Below are 16569 nucleotides of genomic sequence, written 5' to 3' on the forward strand. Positions count from 1 at the left end.
GATTGCTGAGCACAAAGCCAGGAGTTACCCCTGAGCATCACCAGGTGTGTCGCCCAAACAAAACAAAATGATATTAATAATTATATCAAGAGATTGGGGATGTGGCTGACATGGTAGATCACATGTGCCTTGCATGTGTGATCCCCAGCAGCACATGGATCCAAAAGCATCATGCAAAGAAATAAATTACTTTTAAATAATAAAATAAAAGGAGAGGAAGACTTCATTCAATTGAGACTAAGTATTTGTTGTTTACTTTTTATAGCTTTTCTTGTCCATTACTGTACTGAGAAAGACAGAAATAAAAATGAAAAGAAAAAATAAAGCAATATTCAACAAAATTTTATGTAGTAGGATCATGGATCCCGAGGGTTCAGGCGAAGTCAATGAAATTGCAATCCATTTAGAATGGATAAACTGTAGCACTGTAGCACTGTCATCTCATTGTTCAGTGATTTGCTCCAGTGGGCACCAATAACGCCTCAATTGTGAGACTTGTTATTACTGTTTTTGGCATATTGAATATGCCACAGGTAGCTTGCCTGGCTCTGCCGTGTGGGTGGGATACTCTTGGTAGCTTATGGGCTCTCCGAGAGGGATGGAAAAATAGAACCTGGGTTGGCCACGTGCAAGGCAAACACCCTACCCACTGTGCTATTGCTCCAGTCCAGATAAACTATAGCACTCAAAATAAGCAGATGATCCCATATGAAATCCTAGGTGAGTGCTCTTAGGATATGGGCACAGATAACAAGTCTGTAAGGTTTTAGAGGGAGACAGATGTAGCTCAAGTGGTAGATCATGGATCACTTCATGACTTTGATTCTCAGCATCCTCTGAGATTAACCCTAGTGGTCCCTGAGCAAAGCCACTTATGGCCTTGGGGGCCCTTGAGCCTCTCCTTGCATGACCCTGACTTCTTGAGCACCACTGAGTGTGGCCCTCCACACAGTCACTCAGTGGTAAAAAAATTCTTTATTTTTAGGGAAAAGAAGGGAATGGATTGGGAGTTTCGGGTAGTAATTTTTATGTTTGCTTATTCAACAAATATTTATGAAATACCTATGGCATGTTCAACACCATGCTTGCTTCTGAGTTACTGAAAGCTGAATTCAAACTGTCCCTGGAACAGTGACATCTGTTCGATGCTGTGCCAAATTGGGGTTCCCAGATGTTAATGATTGCTATAAAAATAAACAAAGGACCCAGTCACATAAGAATAGCTCAAGGACATTCCAAAACCTTTGAAAGTTCAAATGATCAAATTGTGTAAAACTATTACTCACTTTGAAAAGATTCATGATTTCATTCGATTTCCTCTTAAAAAGAATTCCTCCCCCCCCCATTTAAAAACAACTGACTAATATTCTATTTAGCTTTGATTCCAGTTCCCAAATGCCTCTACTCAGTGTCTCTGAGATCCATGCTATCCAAAAGTGTGGGCCCTGGACTGCCAGGATCAGAATCATTTTTTTTTAATTTTAATTTTTAATTAAGAACTGTGATTGACAAAGTTATTGATAGTTGCCTTTTAGGCATATAATACTTTAACACCAATCCCACTACCAGTGTCAACTTTGCTCCACCAGTGTTCCCATATTCTCTCCCCACCCCATCTCCGCCTGTCAACTTGACAGGCACATTACAAAGTTTCAGTGGTTACATATTAGATCTCACATTTTAAATTTTGTTGAGTCTGTGTTTGGCTATAAGGCTGTACCACTCACCCATATCACAGTACAATTGAAACCCTATCAGCATCATTTTTGAACTTATATGAAATATAAACTGGGGACTATCTTCCAGAGTTACTGAATCTAAATTTCTGGGGATAAAGCCCAAGAATACTCCATCTAAACTTTGGGAACTGCTGGGGTAAATCTTACGTAAAATGCACCCGTGGGAACTTGTCTGGCAGAGCAGTTTGACTGTGTGTTATGATTGTGAAATTCTCCACCATGGGACCTGAGACCAGGGGGAAGTGTCTCTCTCCTAGGTCATCAGAAGGACATCTCAACAGGTACAAATGTAGACTAGTAACACGGCCCAGATGCAGTCAGTCATGTTTCCTGTGTAGAGAAAAATAAAGAGGCAGGGCGGGGAGGGGGAGCGCGGAGAGAGCAGGGAAAGTGTATGGTTTATTTTGAAAATCCAATCCAATTGAAAGAAAAAAACTCTATACCTTTATTTTTTGTTTGCTTTGGTTTGGTTTTTTTGAGGTCACACCCAGCAGTGCTCAGGGCTTATTGGATCACTCTTGGTGGACTTAGGGACCATATGGGGTTCCAGGGATTGAACCTGGGTCAGTCACATGCAAGGCCAAAGCCATACCCATTGTACTATCACTCCGACCTCTCCTTTGTATCTTTGAAACTACAAATCTTAGTGCCAATGATTAGCCAGTTCTCATCACAGGCATCCCACACAATTTATCTTTATTTTATATCCTTATGGCAACTGTGGAAAGTAGGTATGTCTGAACTATGTTAACAGTGAAGAATAAAGGATATCCAGGAGAATTTGCAATTTTAGATGCCAAGGCTAATAACATGTGAGATATATTATATTACACTTTGGTAGTAAAGTTTCCAATTATCACAACTTATCTTCATTTCGTTTGGTTTGGGGGTTACACCCAGCAGTACTCAGGGTATGCTCCTGGCTCTATGTTTAAGGATCACTCCTGGCATTGCTTGGGAGACCTTGTGTGGTGCTGGAAATTGACCTGGGACAGCAAGGCAAGCTTCTTGCCTGCTATGCTATCTCCCCAGCCCTATATCCATTTTTAATAACGTGAAGTGAATCTTATTCCAGGCATCCCAGTTAATGAGGAACAGAGCTTCACAAATAACAGCTCTTAAATAACCAGAGTCTCTGCTATTAACCACTAGGCCAGAAGACGTTTAAATGTTTGTCCACTAAGTGATCATTCTACACTCGAGGTATTTACTCATGGCTTCTATTAACTAATTCAATGGCCACTGGAAACAATAAAGCCTTTGCTAATACTTTCTGAGCCAAGGGAATAAACTCCTAAAGTCAGTAACCTGGCACAGTTCACCTTCTTTCAGAAGGTTCTCCTGAAAGAAGGGTGGGTGCGTGGGATGTATGGTGAAATCAATTTTCTGATGACCAACCTTGGAAATTTTAACTCTAAAAGCAGGTGGAGAAGAGAAGAGCCTCAGCAATAGGGATTAGAAGTCAGGGGCTAGAGCAGTAGCACAGCAGGTAGGGTGTTTACCTTGCATGCGGCTTACCTGGGTTCGATTCCCAGCATCCCATATGGTCCCCAGAGCACCTCCAGGAGTAATTCCTGAGTGCATGAGCCAGGAGTAACCCCTGTTCATTGCAGGGTGTGATCCAAAAAAAGAAACAACAACAACAGCAAAAATAGTTTAAATAATAAAAGAGAGAGAGAGAGAGATTAGAAGTCAGACACAGACTTCCCAAAAGGGGCAAGGTCTCAGACATCAGAGAGAGAAAAGTATTTAAAAGAGATCCTTAGGAATAAGCTGCTTCAAGTTCAGGCAGAGATGTGTGTGTGTGTGTGTGTGTGTGTGTGTGTGTGTGAGAGAGAGAGAGAGAGAGAGAGAGGGAGGGAGGGAGGGAGGGAGGGAGAGACGGTAAGGGTGGGCAGAGATTGAACTTGGAGCCTCATTCATGCCAGGCAAGCATCCTACCACGGAGCTACATCCCCAATCCTCAGGAAGAAACATTTTCTTTCTTTTTTTCTTTTCTTTTTGGGTCACACCCAACAATGCTCAGGGGTTACTCCTGGCTCTGCACTCAGGAATTACTCCTGGCAGTGCTCAGGGGACCATATGGGATGCTGGGAATTGAACCCAGTTCAGCCGCGTGCAAGGCAAACGCCCTACCCGCTGTGCTATCACTCCAGCCCCAGGAAGAAACATTTTCAAGAGCAGACAAAGGCAATTTTTGTTGTTGGTTTTGATTTGAAATACTTGCCCTCAGCATGGCTAGAAAAAAGGGACAAGAGTCCAGGGAAGGGATGAGCTGGAGCCAGGCAGTGCCCATGCCCTTCACCAGGGGTTGACAACTTCCTTTCTGTAACGAGACAGGAAGTATTTTAAGCTTTGCATCATAGCAGTCTCCATTGCCATTACGCAACTCGACAAATGTGAGGAAGAGACGTGGCCGTGACTTTACTTACAAAAATAGGCAAAGGGGAAAAAAAGAATCAGGCAATGGGCCCAATTTGGCCCGTGGACCTAGCTGGACTTTGCTGACCCCTGATCCAGACTAATGATCCCTGTTCTAGGCTAATGACTCTTGAAGGTCAGATTAGGATTAGCTGGAATCAGTGTAGTGAAAGAACACACAAAAACTCAGGGCAAGTGTGCTAGGAATATAACCAGATGCTTTACCATTAGATTTAATTGCATTTTAAACATCGGAGGTAACTTTATTTTCCCTTCTTTTCAGGATTATTCTAGTCACCTCCCTACACTCCCATTTTTCTCTCTAAATTCCAGGACTATGTAGCATTGTGGAGGGACTTGGGCCCTAACAGTCAGGCACTGGTTCTTGGTTCTTTAAGCACAGTGCAATACCTATTGATCTAGTGAGCCTCATTATCCCAGGAAAACTCTCTAATGTTCCATGTGCTTAGGAGTCTTTGTGCTGCTAAGTACACTTCTCCTTCCTGTCTTGACACACCTGCTTTTCTGTGGCTTAGGGAGGGAGGGTCATGATTTTTCTCTTGTACAACCTCAGAGAGGACTGGAACGATAGCACAGCGGGTAGGGTGTCTGCCTTGCACGTGACTGACCCGGGTTCGATTCCTCCATCCTTCTTGGAGAAACTGGCAAGCTACCAAGAGTATCCCGCCTGCATGGCAGAGCCAAGTAAGCTACCCATGGTGTATTTGATATGCCAAAAACAGTAACAACCAGTCTCACAATGAAGACGTTACTGGTGCCCGCTCGAGCAACTCGATAAACAACGGGACTACAGTGCTACAGTGTCACAGTGCTACAGCCTCAGAGTCCTTGGCTGCCAGGAAAGCCTCAGAACTATTTTCTCTGTGTTATGTAGTACAGAGAAGCCTGAGGACTTCCTATCTTTTCCAGGAAAGGGCACAAAAATCCCTGATCTAAGATTCTGAAATAATACAGAATTTCTATCTTTCTTTCAACATTCCCATCCCAAAACTCAGTCTGGGGGTGAAGGGTAGATGATAAAGAAGCTCAAGAGCATCTCAGGTACTTAACCTATGACATGGGAGGAGTTTGGACTATACCTAGCGATGCTCAGGGCTTGCTTCTGGCTCTGTGCTCAGGGATCACTCCTGGGGGTCCTCAGAGATGATATGCAGCTGCCAGGGATTGAATTAGGGTCAGGCTACATGCAAGGTCAGTAAGCAGGTTAGACTCTGTACTATCTCTCCAACTTAACTTATCTTGCCTTTAATGTCCTCTTTGGTTGTATGCTTCTCCAGGCCTTGAGACATTTTATTAGTGTATAAGGTTTTGGAAATTGGTTCCTTTGTGCTTTATGTATGTTCTTTGGAGAAAATAAATGAAAGATCATCCAAGCTTAGTGCTGGGGAGGAAGTGTACAGAAGAGTGTAGAGGAAAACGAGTGTCCCAAGTCAAGCAGGTCTAAAGGCTCGGTCAAAACGGCAACCCCTCCCCACTTCCCTTGGATGGCTGTTGGTTCTAGATGCGAAGCCAATTTCACTTCTTAACTTTCTGGCAGAGAGAGTGATGTATGACAGGGAGGCATTGTGTTCGTGCTCTGTACATCTTGGCTGAGTAAGCGAGTCTGTATCTCGAAGTTAAGTGAAATAAGACAGAAACAAACATTTTAAAGAGAGGGGTTAGACCAGCCAACCTTGGTTCTTTACCCAGCATTGCATATTGTCCCTCAAGACCTCCAGGGGTGATCCCTGAGCACAGAGCCAGGGGTAAGCCCTGAATACTATGCAAAATAAAAAATTTCAGAAGAGAGTAACTAATCCAGAAAAGGGTAGAACAGTAGAAGAACAGGTTCTCTCCTGAGTCTCTAAGAGGCCATCACACTACAGAACTAGGTAGTTGTTATTCATGAAGATGGGGAGTCAGGAAACCACACAAGAACTGTTTCCTCCAGGAAGATGGTACCCAAGGTGATCAGAAAGATGCTTTTTTAAAAAAATAATTACTGTACCCAAAGCCATAACTTGCTGGCTAAATGGTGACTGTCCCATGTCTTGCTTCTCAATGCCCTTGATGCTAGCAACTGGGAACCATAACGCGGTCATAGCGAAGTCCACAATTTTGCTTGCTAGCAGAACAGCAGAAGAGAAGCATCGCTTTTGCCACACGTCTGCTTTCTACATGCCTAACAAAGGCATCTGACAAAGCTTAAAGCTCACCCAATAATGTCAACTGCAAGGAAGGCTGGGAAAGGTTGGATGCAATTTTCCTCCTCTTACAGTTGAGAAAACATAATAGAGTATAAGGAGCATACAGAGAACATCCAGCTGTCCAGTCCCTAATTTACAGATCATTTAACATCTCTGAACCTCTCGTCTGTAAACCGGGGGCATCATCTATGTCACCAGGTATTTGTGAGGATTGAATTATACTTTCATATGTCAAGACTCCTAAAGCACTCTTGCTTTAGGACTTCAGTGAAGGTCTGTGTTATGTCATGCTTATCTATAGCAGTGGTTCAATGGCCTGAGTGTGTTTCCCATGCTGGTCAGGGTTTGATCCTCAACATTGCAGGGTACCCTGAGCTTGAGTTATTCCTAAACAAACCTGGCTGTGACCCAAGAAACAAACGTTTTCAAATTAAAGAGCACCTACATGTAAGATGACATTTTAAACTTTAAAACAAAGCTCATCACTAACCTCCTGATTTTATTGGTCTCTATTTCACTTAGAAACATTTCATTTTTCTGAATGTTTTAATTGTCCTAGACATTTATGACACCAGTGAGAAAAATTTCAATAATAAAAAAGATTCCTAATAAATGTAGAATGTGGCATAATGCAGCGTGACAATGATGGCCATTTGCTGGCACTAGATAAAATCAAGAGCTTTCTTTTCCCTTCCATCATCAGCGGTGTGTATGGAAATCAGCTAATGTTTGAATGGATTTTAGTGCAAACCTCAAACCTCAACTTATAAAACCAATCTGCATCTGACTGGAAATTTCAAATGGCTGCATTTCCAAATAGGTCAGTGTCATTCATATTCATGTTCATGCCAGGAGTGTGACCACCTCTCCATGAAAACAGGCAGAATGCTTAAAGGGCATTTTACCGGTGAATGAGTGATCCCTGTGTCCTTGTGAATACAGTCTCATATAAATTAGTGAACCACCATTAGACTTATTTCTTACATTTTAGGAAAGCTTCCAAAATAATGAAAAATCTGGTGTAGAATGTTTCCAAGAGCTTCTTTTTTTATGTGTGTTTGTATTTATTTTTAGTGTAGGAGTACTGCTATTTATTCAGCCATTGATTAAGCTGATTGAATTGGGCATGATCACCACAGTAAATTTTTTTAATTTTTAAATTGAATATCCATGATATAGACCATTACAAAGCTGTTCATAATTGGATCTCAGTCATACAATGATCCAACACCCATCCCTCCACCAGTGTACATTTCTCACCACCAATGTACCACATTTTCCTACCACCATCCCCCAATGTCCCATCCCCCCATCCCATCCCTCTATGGGAGGCACTTTCCTTCTTACTCTCTCTCTCTCTCTCTCTCTCTCTCTCTCTCTCTCTCTCTCTCTCTCTCTCTCCTTTTTTTTGTGCATTACAGTTTGCAACACAAGTAGTAAGAGGTCATGGTGTTTGTTCAGGGGATTCAGTATTTTTATCAGGATGGTAAGGCTGGGCTGGAGTAGCTTTTCAGTTGCGTGGATGCTTTTGTTCAATTGTGTGGCTGCTTTGGTGTGTGGATGTGACTGCTGAGGCTCCCAGAAGCACAGGGAGGTGGAGGGAGGTAGCTCATCCTGACCCCGAGAAAGCACGGAGATTTCAGTCACAGAAAGCATATACCTAAATTTTCAGCAGATTATAGCTTGGTGAGGTCTGTCCTGAGACGGTGGAGCCAAGCCAGGGGTACGGAGGCGATTTTGGATTGTGGAAGCAAGCAGCTGCCAGGGGCTCTGCTCGGGCAGGCACAAGGGCAACCCTCCCCACACACACCAAATTTACCCCGCTCTGTTGGGCCACGTGAAGGTTCGAGAATCCCTGTGGATTTTGATTTCTTTTGAGATTTATTTATGGGTTTCAGAAATAAGACTAATAAAATGAGCTTGTATAGCTGAGCTGGAGGTGGTTTGTGGGCATTGCTGTTTAGTTTCTTGGTAAGGTGGTCCCAAGTTGCTGGGGGTTTGGCCAAAGACACAGCAGCAATTTTGGGATGTCAGGAAGCCTGAAGGCACCATCAGGCTGCTGATGCACTTGCCCCACAGGTACAGGTTGACCTGCTGGTGGCACCATACCCCCATAAGGGCTTCTTTAGTTTAGGCTTTTAGAGAAATTGAGAAGACCTGACTCCTGTACCAATTTATTAACATCAAATGAGTTCTCAATCAATATATAAAATTTAATAAGAATTTTGGTGTGCTTTACAGCTCACATGATTTTACAATGTGATGCAGGGTGGTGTTTCAAACTGTTTTACTGCATTGGAAACCCTTTGTAGTATGTCTTTAAAAAAAAAACAGTGAAAGTGGGTTTCTAAAAGCAAACAAACTAGATTCTATCCCCACCTGATTGTCTTCCCAGCTATTCCAAATTACTTAACATCTCTGGGCTTCAGCTCCTCACCTGTAAAGTGAGAATAATAAAGATGATAAGGAGGAGAGTGAGATGATGATGGTGATTATGATATGATGATGAAGATTGAGGGGGTGGGTGGTTAGATGGACAGATAGGAAGGTAGGTAGGTAGGTAGGTAGGTAGATAGAGAGATAGATCAAGTTATTATGATGTGTAAGCTTTATCAAGGAGCTTTACATGTAGAAGCCCATTTAATCTTCAGGAAAAATCTTTGAGACAGTGTCTAGGGGTTGTAAGGCAATTAACATAGTACTTGTCAATAGTAAACCTTCAATGAATGTCTGCCTTATTATTATTGTGTTGTTGTGAAAAAATAAGACATTGAATTGAAAACATCTGTCTCTGTACCTGGCACACTGTGTGCTCAATAAGCACTAACTATTATTATTTTTATTAATGAATTCTTACTATTTTATCATTGTTTTTCTTCTGTTTATACAGTTTTGACAATTTGGATGATAGACTATCTTCAAATTTCTCTCTTTTCATATTACTTCACAAGTTAATTAATTTAGGCTTCAGTTGTTGTGAGTTTGAATTAGTTCAATTCTTTATTCAGCAAATATTATTAAGTACCACCTATAGGCAGGCATTAGTCTAAGCAGAGGACATGCATAGTAGCAAAAGAGACAAAATTCCAACTTTCATAGTCACCATTTGAAAGCTAATCTTGAAAGCTGTTTACACAACTGAATTAAAAGAGACATAAAGAGAAAACAGTAAAACAAAACAGAGATCTTAAAAATATGAGAGCTACAAAATGGTAGCTGAAAAATACAGAAACATTAAATGGTCAAAGCTTGATTTTATAATGAATAAAAATTGGTTTTTCAAATAAATATATAGGAATGATGTGAGACCAATCTAAGGCATGATATTTGATTTTAAAAATAAAATTTTTTAATTAGAAATGTAAGCAATCTCTATGACACTCATGACAAAAATATGATCTATTTGTAGAAGTCTTCAGCTCTTGGGTATTTACCTTCCAGGGAATGTAAGCAGCTCTTAAAGATACATACAAATATTGACTGGGAAAATAGTTCTAAGTGCTCAGCACTTGTTTTGCATGTAGGAGGCCTGAGTTGATCCCCTGTGCCACAACGTCACCTGAGCACTGCTAGGAGTGACCCCTCAAGCACAGAGTCAGGAGTACTGTTTAAGAGACAGGTACTTGCTCCACTTCAAGTTCTGCTCCCTAGAGGGAACTACTCCTGAACACCTGTGCTTCTAGTTCTTGTGCTTTGGTTTTAGTCATTTGGGTAGACTCTGTTTACATCTACGTGCCCATCTCACCTGTCTCCAAACACAGAATCATAGTCAGGGAAAGCATAGAATTAGTCATAACATTTCTTTATGCTTTTCTTGTACATGGGACAGTAACAACGAACTCTTTTTAATTTTGATGAATAATTTATGTCTTTCCCCTCTTTTACCCTCCTTAGAGAGCTATTGATTTTGGTATACTGGTATTAAGTATTGAACCCAAGATTAATAAATGCAAGGCAAGTACTCTTCCACTAGCTCCATTAGGAAGTTATTGATTTTATTAATCCTTTAAAATCACCTTTGATTTTATTTTTCTCTGTTGTTTTGCTATATTAGATGTTATCTATTATCTGTTTCTGATTGATTTAGATTTAGTTTGCTCTTCTCTAGGTCCCCAAAGTGGAAGATTAAATTATTGGTTTGGGATTTTTCTTCTTTTTTTGTATCTTTTTGTTATGCTATAAAATTCCCCCAAGGACTTATTTTGCTGCATTCCACAAATTTTGATAAATTGTATTTTCATTTAATTCACTTTTTTGTCTTTTTAGTGGTCTTTGTGCCTTAGCTACACTTCATGTACAATATTTCAATAACAACTTGTTATTGGGGTTGGTCAGAGTAAATGTATATCATGTCAAATTCCTATATTCCTCTAAATAAAATGTAATTTCTTTCTTTAAAAATACTTTTATTCAACAAAACTAATATTTCCTAATCTCATAACCCCTATCACCAATGATAAAAATCTATCTGTATTTTCCTTCCCTAGAATCATGCAAAATTCTCATATTTAACATGGTGACATATTATAGGATCAATTGATACAGACCTTATCCAATTCTGAATTGTTCTCTTGAGAGCAAACAACTAATTTACAATTTGCCATGGGAATTTGAAAATGGTTTTCAAGGTCATTTGACCTTGGAAAGACCTTCCTCTCCTCAGTTCAGTCATCCCACTAGAGATCATACACCTCTTTGGAGGTTCTTTATGGATGCTGGTCCAGAATTCATAAAATGGATGAACTCATCTCAGGCTCTCAGGCTCTGGAGAAGTTCTTTAAACCTATTTCCAGCTATACTACCTCTGATTCTCTCAAATCTAAAATCCTTGCTTTGCACCTCTATCGATTTTGAGATAATACAGTATTTTCCTTTCAGTGTGGACTTTAAAACAGAAGTCTTGTGTGAGAATTTGCTTTATTTAGAGATGCCCAATGTATGATTAGTCTTGTCAAGTGAACATAAAAGGATAGCCATACTCTTGAAATGGAAGGGGGGAAGCAAAAAACAATATGAACAAGAACATAGGATATATGGATCTCTCAACAATTTATGCTTTCACATTAGTATTCTTAAAATTGCTGAAAAATATCCATATTCATGGATTCAAATTGGATAAGGCATGATGACTTTGTTATGGATTGGGCTAGACATGGTGGATCTATTATCGGCTATTTATTTCATTTATCCTTATAATCAAACCAGTTAGCATTATCATCTTTATTTTTGCTTTTGCAAATGGAGATACCAACACGCAGAACCTTGGCCAGGTTTCATAGCTATGAAAGAAATAAACAGAATTGGTCTTCAATCTACAAGACTCTTGAACAACAATTTTTCCTCTGTATCAGCCTGCCTTTCATCCTGCTATCAACAACTTTTCAAAGTCAGTCCTAATACATATGCAAGGAAAATGAATGTTTTATAAATCAGTTCTGTGTTTGAGAGAAAAGAACACACCAACAAAGAGAAAGCAAATCTAGATGATGGTGAATCCACACCCATTCTGACAAAATGTCTCCTGGTATTCTCCGACACCTACTTTTCAAAAGCAGTCACTACTAAGTTGGTATATTGGTATCAAGGATTGAACCTAGGACCTCACACATGCAAGGCAAGTAATCTTACTGCTGAGCTACATGCCTACATGCCTGACTTCTTTAGTTACTGCTATAAATTAGCGAACAACATTCACTTCTGTACAAAACATCCTCTTTCAAATTCTATTTGAACTGTATAATAATCTCTAACTTCTTAAGTAGAAATGCATTCTTTTAACAACTAAATAAAATTTTCAGCCCGTTCCTCATGTAGAAATGAAAACCATCAGTCACCTCATTAAGAATAATATCACAGGGACTGGAGCAGAGCTGGTAGGGCGTTTGCCTTGCATGAGGCTGACCCAGGTTTGAGTCCCAGTATCACATATGGTTCTCTGAGCACCACCAGGGGTAATTCCTGAGTACAAATCCAGGAGTAACCCCTGTGCATTGCTGGGTCTGATGCAAAAAAAAAAAAAAGGAATAATATTGAATACAATATTTCTGTATCATTGTCATCCCTTGTTCATAGATTTGCTCAAGAGGGCACCAGTAACATCTCCATTGTGAGACTTATTGTTACTGTTTTTGGCATATTGACTACACCGTGGATAGCTTGGGTGGGATGCTCTTGGTAGCTTGTTGGGCTCTCCGAGAGGGACAGAGGAATCAAACCTCAGTTGACTGCATGCAAGGCAAATGCCCTACCCGCTGTGCTATCGCTCCAGTCCTCAATATTTATTTATACTTATTAAATCTATTTAGAATCCTGTCATCAGCATGTTATTAAAAAATTAATACCTTTAAATTTCAAGTGTAAATTTTAAATACATAGAGAAGTTTTGTTTTTATTTTAACATTATTCTATTAATGAATTGTTTTTAGGAAAGAAAAAATTGTACCTTTTTCATTTATTAGTCTCCTATTTTTCTCCTATTTTTTGATATGCAAAAAAATGAAGGAGAAATTCACATTCTGTTAATTAAACCTTCTGTTGACTATGTTAGATGTTTTGTATTTTATACCCATCTGGGAAATTTTAGGTTGTGCCTTGTCAACTAATATAATATATTTTTAGAATTTCATAAAGTCAGGTCAGTGTGAAGGAGGATATAATTTCTGTTTTCTTACTTTCAAAACCACTAAAATTGGATTTCTAAATAAAAGTGTTATTTAAGCAGAAAAATAAAGCAAAGTATTTTCATTTCTAATTGTGGTATATGCACATTGAAAGATATAATTTGAGCACATCAATTGAGAGATGCAGGGAAAGATTGAGAAACTAGAAATGTTTTGATTGGAGATGTATGTAGAGTTTAGAAATCTTTCCATCTCATGGGAAGGATGTTGTGCCATATTATCATACTCGCTATCATTGAGCATTAATTTCTAATCTGAGAAGTCTAATGAAATGACTAATAACAGGGCGGACTATATCCCTTTTTTCAAAAAACATTGAGTTCCAAATAAGTACAGGCACCATACTTGGCTTAAGGGTAGAATAAAATTTGACAGGAAAATATTCAATGGACTTTCTTAATGATTTCAATATGGGAAAGAAAGAGAAGAGATAAGAATGACTTTAGTCTGAACAAGAGGAAGATGGATCTGGGTATCAACTAAGATGTGAAAACTAAAATATTAAAACTGGGGAAAAGTAGGTTTGGGAAGTAAAAGCAGAATTTCCAATCTGGGCAAGCTAAGTTGAAGGTACCAATGGGATAGCTAAGGGAAGATGACTGTTCCTGATTCTGATGAGTTTCTGAATCTGAAACTTGTGCCAAGACACCTGAGCCAGCAATATATGTTTCAAGCATGACAGTATTTGTTGTGGCTTTTCTATGTAGAGTCAAAGTGGGAGAATGAGTTTACAAAAGATTTGGTTTATTTGAAGAAGAGGTCTGAAGTCCAAGCCTGGAACAGTAGGATATTTAGAGTTTGGGAAGATTGAGAAGAATTTACAAGAAAGGATGAGAAGCAGGAACTGATGAGGAAGGGGAGAACCAAGACAGCGAAGTTGTAGAGACCCAAAGAAGAAAGTGATTGAGAGAGGGCAGTGCTCAGCGGTGTCAAATCCTGATGCTACTCAGTGAAAATTGGAAATGAGAAGTCAGGGGCCCTTTTCAGCTGGCCTGGGTAGTGGAGAAAGTCTGGTCGGCATGAGTTTAAGAGAAACTGGGAGAGCAGGTAGAGGCAGTGACTATGAATTAGTCTTTCAGGAAAGATATGCCTGAAGAGGAGTAAAGAAGACAAGAGACAGAGGTGTGAAGTTCCAGGAAGACTTTATATTAAGGTTGTAATAGCTAAGCTGGTGAGCATCCGGCTTTCATAAGTGGAAGGAATTCTCTTGTGATTTCCATTTTCGTATTCAAATAAACACGGACATCTTTTGAGAGTCAGAGATGGGGAAGTGATGTTGAGGTTGAAGTGACGGAAAAGTAACTCAGTCTAGAAGAGTGGGAGAGCTGAAAAAGGTGTTGATTTGAAAGTGATAAATAGGTTTGATGGCCATGTCACGAGTCCAAGCGAGGCATTGTCAGGAATAAGTTAAGTAGGCTGTAGATTTCTCTCCAACACGGCGAGGCTACTCAGAGTAGGTGCAGAATGGACAGAGTTGTGTTTGGTCAAATTCAGCACAGAATCGATTTTATAAAAGCCTTCAGGAGATAATTTTATAAGGCTGGATGAAATCATCTCCACAAAAATAAAAGGAAATAAGATTAGTTGTTTCTAGAGCTGGAGAGAGAGTACCAGAGTTAAGATGCTTGTTTTGCATGTGGCAGAAACAGGTTCCTTCCCTGGCACTAGTTTTAGCCCCCAGAGCAGCACCAAGACTGATCCCTGATCACCATGGGGAGTATCAAAAAAAAAACAAAGATAAAAATAAACAAATGAATGAATAAAATGATTCATTCTTGCTATGAAGGACAATCAGGTAGCTAGAGGACACATGAGGGAAGGAGATGTCTCCTTCCTTCACACTCTATCCCTTTGTACCTATGGAATTTGGAACCATACAAAAGAGTGAACTCTTTAGTCACGATAAGATAATTTCACATAAAGATAAATGATGTGAAGAACACTAAAAAACAACAAAAATGAGATGGAGGGAGGGAATGAAGGGTGCTTCTAAAGATAAGGTAATGATAGAGCTGACTCAAATGATGAGAGTTCGGTCTTGATTATTGTTATTTATTACAGCTAATTAAAATGACTTATTCTGAGCATGAGTGGGAAGGTATTCAATTTTTGGTTAACCCAAATCATCAGACCATTTAATTAAACTGGCTTTTCAAAAAATGTTAGAATGTATTTTGTTCATTTTCAGTGCCAAAATGGAGTAGATTTATTTCTTTTCTCCTTCCTTCCTTCCTTCCTTCCTTCCTTCCTTCCTTCCTTCCTTCCTTCCTTCCTTCCTTCTTTCCTTCCTTTCTTTCTTTCTTTCTTCCTTTCTTCCTTCCTTCCTTTCTTCCTTTCTTTCTTTCTTTCTTTCTTTCTTTCTTTCTTTCTTTCTTTCTTTCTTTCTTTCTTTCTTTCTTTCTTTCTTTCTTCCTTCCTTCCTTCCTTCCTTCCTTCCTTTCTTTCTTTCTTTCTTTCTTTCTTTCTTTCTTTCTTTCTTTCTTTCTTTCTTTTCTTCTTTCTTTCCTTTCTTTTTTTGTTTTGGAGCTAAACCCAGCAATGCTCAGGGGTTACTCCTGGTTCTGAACTCAGGAATTACTTCTAGTGGTGCTTGAAGGACCATATGGAATGCTGGGGGTCGAACGGGGTCAGCTGCATGCAAGGCGAATGCCCTAACTCTTCAGTTCTTTATTATTTTCTTTCTCAGTTCAGTCATATGGTTGAACTGATAAACTGTTTGCAAAATGGATTTCAAGAACAAATTAACCTGAACTGAAGTTTATAATCAGGCTTTAAAAGAAATCAGCAAATACCTCAAGAAGGACTGAATTCCTACAGTCTGAGAAACTGTGATGGAGATGAGTGTGATGTTCTTACTCATTTGTGCAGACCTGCTTGGTCCTAACTGAGGAGGGCAGGGGCAGACAAAATAGTGATGGACAAATTAACAGCCAAACTTGTCAGGGAGAACAAGACACTGAATAAAGTACACAAGGAGAATTCTCATGTAGGTTCTAAAGCTAAATGGGGCAAACCAGAAATCTATCTACCTAGGGGACTCAGGAGTAAAGGTGTAGTTTTTACACCCTGAGAAAAGATTCCTTTCCTCTTCTCTTGGAGAACAGGAAGATGAATGTCGCAGAGAGCGGACATGTTCAATGATAACCTACTTTGAGGGTGCCCCAACTGCTGCTATTCAACACATAACAGTTGCCATCAGATAAACATCACATCCCAGTTCCAAGTTAGCAAATATTTTTGAAGGTGTCACATTATGACCTCACCCCACCTATTTTTGCAAAAATTAAAAACAAAATGAGGGAGGTTTAAAATCTGCAGTAAAATAAGGTATGTTCTATTAGGTTATTAGAGGAGCAATGATCACTTCTTTCATTTGTTTTTTGGCGAAGCCACACCTAGCAGTGCTCAGGGTTTGCTACTAGTTCTATGCTTGAGTCACTCCTGGCAGGACTTGGGGAATCCTCTGGGGTACCAGAGACTGAACCCAGGCTGGCAATATAAAAGGCAAGCACCTTACTCGCT

General features: G+C 39.7%; 1 protein-coding gene across 2 annotated transcripts in view; it reads left to right on the plus strand.

Moving 5' to 3' along the window:
- NR1H4 (nuclear receptor subfamily 1 group H member 4) overlaps positions 1-16569 on the plus strand; it is a 70483-nt gene that overhangs the window by 12774 nt on the left and 41140 nt on the right. The gene's annotated exons all lie outside the window — the stretch shown is intronic.

Source organism: Sorex araneus, chromosome 10, assembly GCF_027595985.1.
Source record: "Sorex araneus isolate mSorAra2 chromosome 10, mSorAra2.pri, whole genome shotgun sequence".
Classification (NCBI taxonomy): domain Eukaryota; kingdom Metazoa; phylum Chordata; class Mammalia; order Eulipotyphla; family Soricidae; genus Sorex; species Sorex araneus.